The sequence below is a fragment of the Geotrypetes seraphini genome, chromosome 1, assembly GCF_902459505.1.
Source record: "Geotrypetes seraphini chromosome 1, aGeoSer1.1, whole genome shotgun sequence".
Taxonomy (NCBI): Eukaryota; Metazoa; Chordata; class Amphibia; order Gymnophiona; family Dermophiidae; genus Geotrypetes; species Geotrypetes seraphini.
Window position 1 is genome coordinate 509686740 of NC_047084.1, and position 11734 is coordinate 509698473.

The following is an 11734-nucleotide window of genomic DNA, read 5'->3' on the forward strand; positions in this document are numbered from 1 at the left end:
AGCAGTTTTTAGTGCAGAGAACCATGCTGAATGGCCTGCGCAGCTCCTGTCACTCATACGAACTCTATGAGCGTTGGGAGCAGCAGGGGCCATTCAGCATGGCTTCCCGCACTAGAAACTGCTAGTTCAGTTTAATAGAAGAGGTCCTTGGTTTCTTATATACAGTGTGTATGTGTGTGGGGAGGGGAAGGGGGGGGAGGTTAAGTACACTAATATGAATTGTGTGTCAGGAGTTCTTGCTGGAGGTTTTGATAGAAAGTTGTAAAATAATTTTCCTAGTAGTTTTTTGAAAGTATGTTGGTCAGAGTAAACTGAAATATTCAATATATATCTTTGAACATTGCTTGTCTGTAATAATAATAATAATTTTATTTTGTATACCACCATACCCAGGGAATTTTAGGCGGTTCACATCAGTTAATCAAAGTTACAAACAATGAAGTCAATGAAGTTAACAGGAATATACAAGAATGTACGATAGGAAGGTCATATATGGGAAAACAGGAGTGTATAATAAGAAGGTCAATATACTGGAAAATACAGGTCGTTGAGGTTTTGTGCAATAAGAAGGAGTAGGTGGAGATTCACGTGCGTTGGAGGGGGGTAAGGGGGAGAGGAGGGTGTGTTAAGGGTTCTGTCCGTGGAATAAGTATGTTTTGAGTTTTTTTCTGAAGTCCAGAATTTTTTGGGTTAATGTGTGGCTGACAAAGTTATGTCATTGCAGTAGATCCAATATTTTAAGTCTTAAAGAATTTGTTATACTTTGTTCTTAATTTGTGTTACATATAAGGCAGGGGTGTCCAATGTCGGTCCTCGAGGGCCGCAATCCAGTCGGGTTTTCAGGATTTCCCCAATGAATATGCTTTGAAAGCAGTGCATGCAAATAGATCTCATGCATATTCATTGGGGAAATCCTGAAAACCCGACTGGATTGGGGCCCTCGAGGACCGACATTGGACACCCCTGATTTAAGGTAAACCTGATTAATATTAGTTGGTGGTGTGAAACTAATTTTGAAAACATATGTTTTGAAATTGACAGATTTTATCTTCCTGAGATTTCAGAGTTTTGTGGGAGGGTTTAGCTTAGGGCTCCATAAATTATCTTTTCTTTTCTTTTTTAGCTATTTACCATTCAGTAATTTTCAATTTTGTTGCTGTCAAATAAAGACAGTGAATTAATTCATAGGAATAGGGTTTTGCCTTTTTGAGTTGTTTGAGATAGGTTAGTAGGTGTCATCATTTCCTGAGAACTTCAAAGAAAAAGTTACCCAACATAAGAAAAGGGAAGAAAGAAAAATATTCAAAATAATTCTGCATACTTACCTGATTTGTTGAATCACACTCCTGCTGCATTCAGAATCACCTGTAAGACAGAGCATGTACAGAAAGAATCAAATTCCTGATTTAATTTACTTGCTTAAATTTTTTTTATTGTATATGCTTATTTGAGAAAATCAGAGAGCGTTTACTTATCTGATAATACTTTTTCTTGTACTAAACACTATTGGGGCAAGGTGAATTGAATTTTAAATTGTGTTACTTTACGATCGGAGACACTTTGCCCTCCTTTTGGGCTTGGAGGAATCGTTTGCATGCTCTGCTGCTGCTGGAATGGAGGAATGTGTGTCACAGCTTGCAACGAAAGCGACAGTTTCTTCAGATTTAGGACTCCTATCTCCAATCTCTATCACCAAGGGCTCAGAGTGACATTTTGAATTCCTTGTAAATCTCTCCAAGGCTGGAGTTCTCTATATTGTCCACAGGGGTGCGTGGGGTGTTGGGGTTTCGATTTCACTTATCAGCAGTGGGTTATCAGAGTCCAAGCCTACTGCATTTTGATTTTTCTTTGTTCTTGGATCTGGGGGGTTTGGGGTGGGAATGGTTAGGGCTGGGATTGTTGGATCTGTTTGCTTTGTATTTGGTTTCCTTTCTACTGCTTTCTGGCTGTTGGTTATTTGTTGGTTGGATTTTGGTTCGAAAATAAAAATTGATTCAACATAATTTACTGGTAACTGCTTTTGACCTGTGGGAAAACAAACCTTTAGCTAACTTGTATCTATGTAATAAGGTTATAATCCATATTACTGTTAATGCTAAGAACAGTAACTCTGTTATAGCTATTCATTGAAAATAAGAATTCCTAATGTGATTGATGTAAACATTTATAGTGAAATAAGTTCTTCACATTTTCAGAATATGTCGGATTATTGAAATTTAAATTCTGTTTCATCTATTCCCTTAATTTTATGGGTGAAGTTAATTTTTATGTTAACCTGATCTTTTTCCTGGGAGAATTCCTATTGATAAGACCCTCGGTTCCACAAATACAATATTAGAAAGCAGTAGGCCATTCTCTCAGGGGAAGAACGGGTTACATTATGACTTTGCTAAACAAGCCGAGTAATTAGTGAAAGCAAAAGCCAATGAAATCACCTGCTGAAGCCCAAGTTTATCTTTCCCCAAGTTTGAATGCTTGCAGTCAAGATATTCTAAACATACACAGCTTGGCTTTGTCCTGGAGTCCCCAAAGTTCAAGACCTGTCCTTCAATACTCAACACAATTAGGCCCGGCTTGGCCCTGACATCCAAAGTCACAATGTCAGTCGGGTTTCAAGACAAATTTGGTCAAATAAGTTTCTGCTTCTGGCAAATATACAGTAGAGTAGCGAGGTCTCTTGTGGTGCTGCTTATCTTTCCCAGGCTCTTTTCAGGTACTAAGTCAAGAACACCCTGTGAGGGTTTCTTCACTTGGGGCTTCCCTGATCTGAGGCTTTTAACTCCATGCTCTCCTTTTGAGCCCCACCATACTGGCCAGGCAGTCTACCATACATATTCTTAAAGTGGCCCTGCTTTAGTGAAGGACTGTTTCTAAGGAAACCTTACCTTGCACTACTCACTCGCTCACAGATAAGTAAAGTTTAATATTGGTTTTACTATTTTTTTACTAGCGGTGCAAAGCAGGTTTAATTCACAGATAGGGTTTACCATCTAAAGTAGGGGTGTCCAACCTGCGGCCCTGTGAAGTATTTTGTGTGGCCCTGGTTGAGGGCTATGCAGTGTTTTTCGCTGCTCCTCCCGGGTGTTTACTGTCTTGCCAGCTTCCTCCTCTGTCTTGCTGCAGCATTTGCGCGGCCCCTGAAACATTTTTTTCGGCCAATGTGGCCCAGAGAAGCCAAAAGGTTAGACACCCTTGATCTAAAGGATTGAACCACAAGGTAATGATGGAATAGAAATCTCTAATGTAATGTAATATTCAGTCAGCAGCACTCAGCATATATTCCTGGATATTCAATACTGAGTCCTGTCTGGTCTTTGGCATTGAATATATGGTTTTGTGGAGCCAGTTAATGCATAGCCAGTTGCCCAATATTTAGCATTTAACCATCTATAGATTACCACAAAAAGATAGGACTGACTTTTATGCAGTCCCATTTTTGCGGTAATCCTGGTTGGTTAAGCGTTTAATATTGGCACTTAACTAACCAAGTGCTGAATCCACCTCCAGAATGTGTCCCAAAATAGCCAGTTTTCACTTTGGGCGCTTAGGGCCAGATTCTGTAACTGGCGCCGGTATTAGCCGGTTCCTCCAAAACCGGTGCCAGTCGTATATCAATCAAGTTCTGGCACTGGTTGCAGAATCGCTGCCAAGTAACACATAGGCGCTGGAAATATAGGCCAGGGGTTTGAAGGTCTATATTTCTGGCACCTATATTTGACTTGAATTGCATCTACGGAGGTGCCTAAAAACACCTAAGGGCATTTCTGGTGTTAACCATACCTCCGTTGAGCTGAGGTACCAGAAATGTAAGTGCCAGCGGGTGCTTATTTTTTGAATGAGATTTTTATTGCTTTTAATTGACATGGTCAATTACCGTGTCGTTTAAAAGCAATTAAACCAATTAAGTTAGTTGGCAGTAGAGCACCTACCACCACTTATCTTCCTGCACTACTTCCAGAATCAGGGCCTTACTGCTAATTTTCAGCGGTGATAACCAGTTAAATGCTGCTGAAAATGAGTGGATAGCCCCAAACAGACAATTAAACCAGCCAGAAGCCATTTCTGGCAAGTTAAATTGCTTTGACTATCAACCTTTAAATTTATACCTTAGGCAATAGAGGAATAAGTGGCTCACAAGGAGTGGCAGTGGAAGCTGAACCTGGCTTCCTTGGTCCTTAATCTAATCACTAGGTTACTAAGATATCCAAAGTGCTGTTATATACAGCAAGCAGATGGAGGTGCAGATGTATCATTTTTTTTTTTTTAAGCAATTATTTCAGGAAAGAATAAAAGTAAAAAAAGGAAGGTTGAGAATATGAATCATTTATATAAGATGCAAAATAGCAGGAAGCCAAGTATAAAAGGAATTTTTGAAATGATAAAGGAATTTTGATATTGAAAGGAAAGTTATTCTTATTGTGCTAACAATACCACAGATATGCTCAGCAGAGGAAAGTGGAAGCAATGAGAAAAATAATCAAGAAACAGAATGCTGTGCAGAGTAAGAATCCATAAGCCAGCCTAGGAGTTTTGCTAGGAGTGCACAGAGGGGCTGATTCTACATTTGGGGATCTCGAATGTAGGTGGCGGTAGGCATCCTACTGCCATTTGGCAGCCAATTGGGACGCATGTTTCTAGAAAAGTTCTCCCAAGGAAGGATGCCTACACTCTAGGCATTTGTCGTGGGTCTAGGGAGACATGTAGGAACATTTAAGCTCGCCCAAGGCCGAGCGTGGACATGGTTTCAATCAGAAGTGGCCTTGGGTAAGTTTACAGGCATCTCTCATAGAGTCGTGACAGATGCCTGAAATGTAGGCCAGTAAAGGTTTAGAAAAATTATCCTTTCATACACTGCTCTGCTGGAGGGAACAGAGGTAGTCATCTCCTTAAACCCTATTGCTCCCCCCCTCCCCCCAAGCAAAGTGATACTGACAAGCATCAGAAAAAAATACATACACATGTATGTTTCTAAACTGCTACTGGAATCCCAGCATATAAGAGATAGCATTTGATAATCTTATAATCATATAGGACTTCATTGGTACCGCTTAGAGTGCAAAATCGGCCACTACGCTTACAGGCACCCAACCTCTTCATTAGCCATATTAAAGCTTAAAATACATCACTCTCCTTTACTTTAGTGATTCACTTTAGTTCTTATAAACTTGTTTATCTTATTTATTTAAGTTGAGCTTTACTTATCTTATATGCACGGGTATTATTCCACTTAGCCAGGGCTAATTTACTCCAACATGTTGAATTTTGCCGTAAAGGCTTTATCAAGGAACCCCTGTTTACTTCATCACACCACCTCATCCCCGGCACTCCTCTAAACTGTTTCTAAACTGCTGACATAAATGTGTATGCTCTGGCATATACAACATGTATGTTGGTATTTCAGAGTATACTGTCCAGGGGGAATTCTAGAAAAGGCTCCTAAAGTTAGGCACCTGCGCCTAACTTAATTAGTAAATTGGCTTCAATAATGAGCTTTAACAAGCTCATAACTGAAAAAAAATAAAACTTAATTGGGAGATAAGTACCTATCTTTTTAGGCGTGATTCAACAAAAGATAAGTGCCTATTACGGTTCATAGTCAGTGGCGCACAAGACACCAGCGCGCCGACAATCCAGCGCTGACAATTCAGCGCAAGACAGAAGCGCGCCGCCAAAAGCCGCTGAAAAACTTATTTTTTAAGAGCTCCGAAGGGGATGTGGGGGGGAACCCCCCCACTTTAATGCATAGTGTTCGCGCTGATTTTGGGGGGTGTGGGGGGTGCAACCCCCCACATTATAGAGAAAACGGAACAGTTTCCAATTTTTTTCAGGAAAAGTTCCATTTTCTCTATAATGTGGGGGGTTGCACCCCCCACACCCCACCCCCAATGGAAGCGTGAACACTATGCATTAAAACCACATACCCCCATCGGAGCTCTTAAAAAAGAAGTTTTTTGGCGGCGCGCTTCCGTCTTGCGCTAAATTGTCAGTGCTGGATTGTCAGCGCACTGGTGTCTCACGCGCAATTATCCCATCACCACCTATTACATAGTAACATTGTAAATGACGGCAGATAAAGACCCAAATGGTCCATCCAGTCTGCCCAACCATAGATGTTCTATAAATTAATCATTTAATTTAAATGGTCCATTTTCTTAGATATTTCTGGGCACGCTTCAGGTTGGAGAAAGACTTAAGTGCTGCTAGGCAAGATTCTTTATAGGACTTAGGCACCTATAATGTAGTCCTTTAAAACCATGGCCTACATTACAGGCGCCTTTGTTTTAAGTTAGGCACAGTTCTGTAATGGGTCCTTAAGTGTGGTAGACCTGCAAAAGGTGCCTATCTTTATTAGGTACCAATTACATAATCTGTCCCTACATGTGTTTGTGCTGGTACATATGGGTTTATGTTGCCATTTTGATCCCATTCCAGGCTCTAGGGGCTAGATTCAATAAGCAAACCGATCGTGTACCGATCGGTTTACGACCCCTTTGCAACCAGATTTCCCTCTGGCCTGATTCACTAACCTCTCCTGCGATCCGCTTCCAATCCGTGCATGCAAATGAGGGGAAACGCATGCAAAGTAGACAGGGACGCGATTCACCATAGAAATTTTTGAAATCAATTGGGTTGGCTGATCAACCCAAGAAGCGGCTGCTGGGGATCAGTCACAAATGTCTTTCCAACTCTCCAGCTCCACTAAAGCCCTGCTCTCTGCTGTCCCAAATCTCTTCTGCCTACCTTCCCGATGCGATGCCCCAAATCGTTGCCCTGCTCTGCCCTGATCTCTCCTGAATCGCCGCCCTGCTCTCTCCCGAATCACTGCCTTTCTCATCCCTGGACCTCTCCTGCCTGCCGCCCTGAATCTCTCCTGCCCTTCCCTGCACTGAGAGCCCATGGTTTTAACCTGCGGGTTTAAAGCGGGTTAAAACTACGGGCTCGCTGGGCTACAAAAAAGAAGTTAAAAAAAAAAAGTTGCAGCTCAGAGGGGTCTTAGATGCGTAGACCATCTACAAGCAAAGAAGATGATCTGCGCATGCGTCAGGATCGCTCTTCTGCGATCCGCGTGGTTGATTTGGGTCGTGCCTCTGATTGGCCTAATTAGCATAAGGACACGTTGTAAATAGGAAGCCCGGACACGGATCGGACACGGACCGGCAAGGTAAGGTAGGTTTAGTGAATTTAGCCCTAGGTAGGCAGACCCTGTTCCAAAATACCACTGGAATTTGATACCTCCCAGACATCCTAATTCCAATTTGCACATTCTTTCTAAAATCCACCCCCACGTTTAACGGCACTGAAGTGCTGCTAAATAAATAGACAAGGTTAGTGATGTATGGATATTTGGTTAATTTTGCACCTCCTTGTACTGATGAATTGAACCCTCACTCTAGTTTAATTTTCAAACACATGTCAGAAAGTCTTTGAAAGATAGATGCATCAAGATCTAAATTGAATAGAAGCAAAATATTAAGAATGCCAAAGTCAAACAGGAATCAGATGGTCTACTATTCTGCATTGTCTTGATCTAATTGCTATCACTAAACCTCCCATTACAGTTTTTTATTGCAAGAATGAAATATCAAGACATTAAATTAGTACACATATGCATTGACCTTTTCTGTAAGTTGGGTTTCTGTCTGTTAAATTTATTTCCCTTTTTCCAATTTTACTGACTTTAACTAGAAAATGAAATTAATAACCGATCATAGAACACCTGCTTTGACAAATGGTGTGGGCCTAAGGCCTTTTAAAGCAGCTGGCAGAATTAGCTCAGCCAGCCGCCACAGGCCTTTGTCATGTCACAGAATTCTATTTGACTGGATGAGTTTTGCCAGCCATCCTTTTTTTCCCATATGCATGCATTTTTGAAACATGCGTACCGGATTTCCTAGCTGCTGATTTCTCAAGATCAATAGCCAGGGGTGCAGGTACATGAGATTTAAAAATACTTGCAGTGTCTTAAAATTTGCTTCAGATCAAAAACAAAACGTGTCTCGGCCTCTTTTACAAAGCCGCACGGCAACAGCCCTGAAGCCCTTTAAATTTCTATGGGCTTCAGAGCCGTTAGCACAGCACAGCCGCTAGCGCGGCTTTGTAAAAGAGGCCGCCTGTGTCAGTGAGCTGTCTTGACTCATCAGAATATCAGCACTATACATATATTACTGTAACTCTTGGATAATGTTTTGCAGGAGGATGATTTAAGTAACTATATTCCCAGTTTCCAAGGCAATGACTGTTTCAGCCAGAGTAACACTCTCCTCTTCCTTAACATTCAGAAATGCTGATCTTTTATTGAGTCAACCTTTAAAGACCCTATATCCAAGCCTACAATAGCAGTATCCTCTAAAACAGGGGTGTCCAATGTCGGTCCTCGAGGGCCGCAGTCCAGTCGGGTTTTCAGGATTTCCCCAATGAATATGCATTGAAAGCAGTGCATGCAAATAGATCTCATGCATATTCATTGGGGAAATCCTGAAAACCCGACTGGACTGCGGCCCTCGAGGACCGACATTGGACACCCCTGCTCTAAAATCTTCATATCCTTGTACATTTTCCATATTCTGCTGTCAAAAAAGTACATTTAAGAGGTTCATAGAGAACCCCGTGAAAGACAAAGGCGTGCGCCGACAACTGAGCGCAAGACGTAGGCGCACGCCGAAGAAAATTAGTTTTTAGGGGCTCTGACGGGGGGTTTTGTTGGGGAGTCCCCCCAGTTTACTTAATAGAGATTGTGCCGGCGTTATGGGGAGTTTGGGGGGTTGTAACCCTCCACATTTTACTGTAAACTTAACATTTTCCCTAAAAACAGGGAAAAAGTAAAGTTTTCAGTAAAATGTGGGGGGTTACAACCCCCGAAACCCCCACAACGTGGCGCGATCTCTATTAAGTAAAGTGGGGGGTTCCCCCCCACGCCCCCCCGTTGGAGCCCTAAAAACAGTAATTTCTGCGGCGCGCACCTTTGCACTGCGCTCAATTGTCTGTGCGCGCCTTTAGCCCGGCGCGCTTTTGACCTGACACCCATTTAAGAATGTATTAAACTAGGAGTTTGTTTCACTGATCTATAAAACATGCTTTATAATTCAGAGTGAAAAAAACAATTATAGAATTATTTAAAAAGTAGTTAAGAATGCAAAATAAAAAAGCCTTTATTGCATAAATCATCATACCCGTTTCCAAATTTATTACATATTTGATATACCATCTATCAAAGATTATCTAGACCAGTGGTTCTGGTCCTGGAGGACCACCAGCTAGTCAGGCTTTCCGGATAGCCCTAATGAATATGCATGAAAGAGATTTGCATGGAATGAAGATGATAGGAGTGCAGATCTGCTCCATGCATATTCATTAGGGCTATCCCAAAAACCCGACTGGCTAGTAGTCCTCCAGGACAGGGCTGGGGACCACTGATCTAGACGGTTTACAATACTACATTTTTAAATTAAAAAGAGAAGGGGAGCATTCAAAGTTAAAATATCAATGATGACACCGACAAAGACAAATGGTAACAAGGGGCTCCTGGGTAAAATAAAACTAAAAAGGAGGTAATAAAGGGGAGGAGGTAACAATAGGAAGGGAAGTTACTCAGGCCTGGAAAAAAACTGGAAACTCACTGGTCTAAGGGGCAAATTCTATAAAGGATGTCTGAAAGTTAAGCATCGTAAAGACGCCAAGCAGCAGAGTGCTCAGTGCAATTCTATTAAGGCTGATGCAAATAGCCCTTCCATATAACAATGGAGACTACAGATGATTTCTCTTGTTAAACTGGAACGCATCCAGATACGGAATATGGACTCAGTACCAGGAAAACAATTTGTGCGTATTTGGAGTGCCTTTTGGAATTCCCTTTCTCCTGCTGTGAGGAGACATATTTTGAATGTTTGACTTTTTGCCTCCTTTTCTATTAGTTTTTTTTCCCATTCATCTCACACCTCATTCAGTACAGTGTGGCCTGGGAAAGACTTACAAGAAGGTACAACAGGCGTGCCTCCTTCCCTCATGCTGCAAGTATCAGTGTAGATATCCTGCTACAAATAAAAATGTTTTTAAAAATATCTTGTTTAAACTTGTATAAAATAGTCCACAGATATCCTTTTTATAAACACTTGCCCCAGGAGCACTACTGGGATTTGAACTTACAGCCTCAGGCTCTTGAGGAAATAGCTTTAATACTGAGTCACTGCTCACTTGCATTATCTCTCTCTGTCACAGGTACAAGTTATGGTGTCTGTTTAGTGCCACCAATATGTTTCATTATCTTTCAACAATTGATTTGTAATGGGAACATATTACAATGAACAGCACTCCTTCCCCCATCCAAACCTCAGTCATTAAACCACATGTCAATTCAAAAGCCAAGCTTATATCCTCTTGATTCCCAAGCAGTCATTTCTCTAGGATAAATATCAAACATGCACCTTCAACACTTGTCCAGTTCCTCTGCTTTTTTCCCCAAAAAACTCACACCAGCACAATCTGTGACCTGAATGCCTTCTCTCCTTTCCTTTTGGCCTCTGTGTTCCTCAAACACTCTCACACAATGCAAGTGAGACCAGCAAAATTTGGAGGCTCTGTAATTACAGGCTGCAGTTCCTAGGGAACCTGGTATAGTATAGGGGGCTGGTCTGCCCAGGGTGCCATCTTGGTGAGGATACAGACACCCACTCTCTTTTCAGCCCCCCTCCCCCGATCCTTTCCCAGCCCCCTTCACTGTTGTGTATGCATGTTGCTTCGCTTACCCTGTACTTCTGTAATGTTCCTGGCATGAGCAGAAACCCCCTAGGGAGTGACATCAGAGGACGAGACAACACTGGTGCAACAGCAACTTTGGGGTTGCTGCTCGTGCCGGGAACATTACAGTGGTACAGGATGTGCCAGTATGGGGTAGGGAAGGAGCGTATGGTAGGTAACATAGTAACATAGTAGATGAAGGCAGATAAAGACCCGAATGGTCCATCCAGTCTGCCCAACCTGATTCAATTTAAATTTTCTAATTTTTTCTTCTTAGCTATTTCTGGGCAAGAATCCAAAGCTCTACCCGGTACTGTGCTTGGGATTCTACTGCCGAAATTTCCATTAAAACCTACTCCAGCCCATCTACACCCTCCCAGCCACTGAAGCCCTCCCCAGCCCATCCTCTACCAAATGGCCATATACAAACACAGACCGTGAAAGACTGCCCAGTACTGGCCTTAGTTCAATTTTTATTATTATTTTCTGATTCTAGATCCTCTGTGTTCATCCCATGCTTCTTTGAACTCAGTCACAGTTTTACTCTCCACCACCTCTCTCGGGAGCACATTCCAGACATCCACCACCCTCTCCGTAAAGTAGAATTTCCTAACATTGCCTTTGAATATACCACCCCTCAACCTCAAATTATGTCCTCTGGTTTTACCATTTTCCTTTCTATGGAAAAGATTATGTTCTACGTTAATACCCTTCAAGTATTTGAACGTCTGAATCATATCTTCTCTGTCTCTCCTTTCCTCTAGGGTATACATATTCAGGGCTTCCAGTCTCTCCTCATATGTCTTTCTGGCGCAAGCCTCCTATCATTTTCGTCGCCCTCCTCTGGAGGTCAGGGGAGGGGCACCACCACCCTGGGCCCAACCCAGCCCATGTGCCTAAGGCCCCACCCACAGAAGGGGCCTAAGGCTACTGGGCCGATTCCGATTGGCCCAGGCACCTCAGGCCCCACCTGTGGGTGGGGTTTGTGGCACCTGGGACA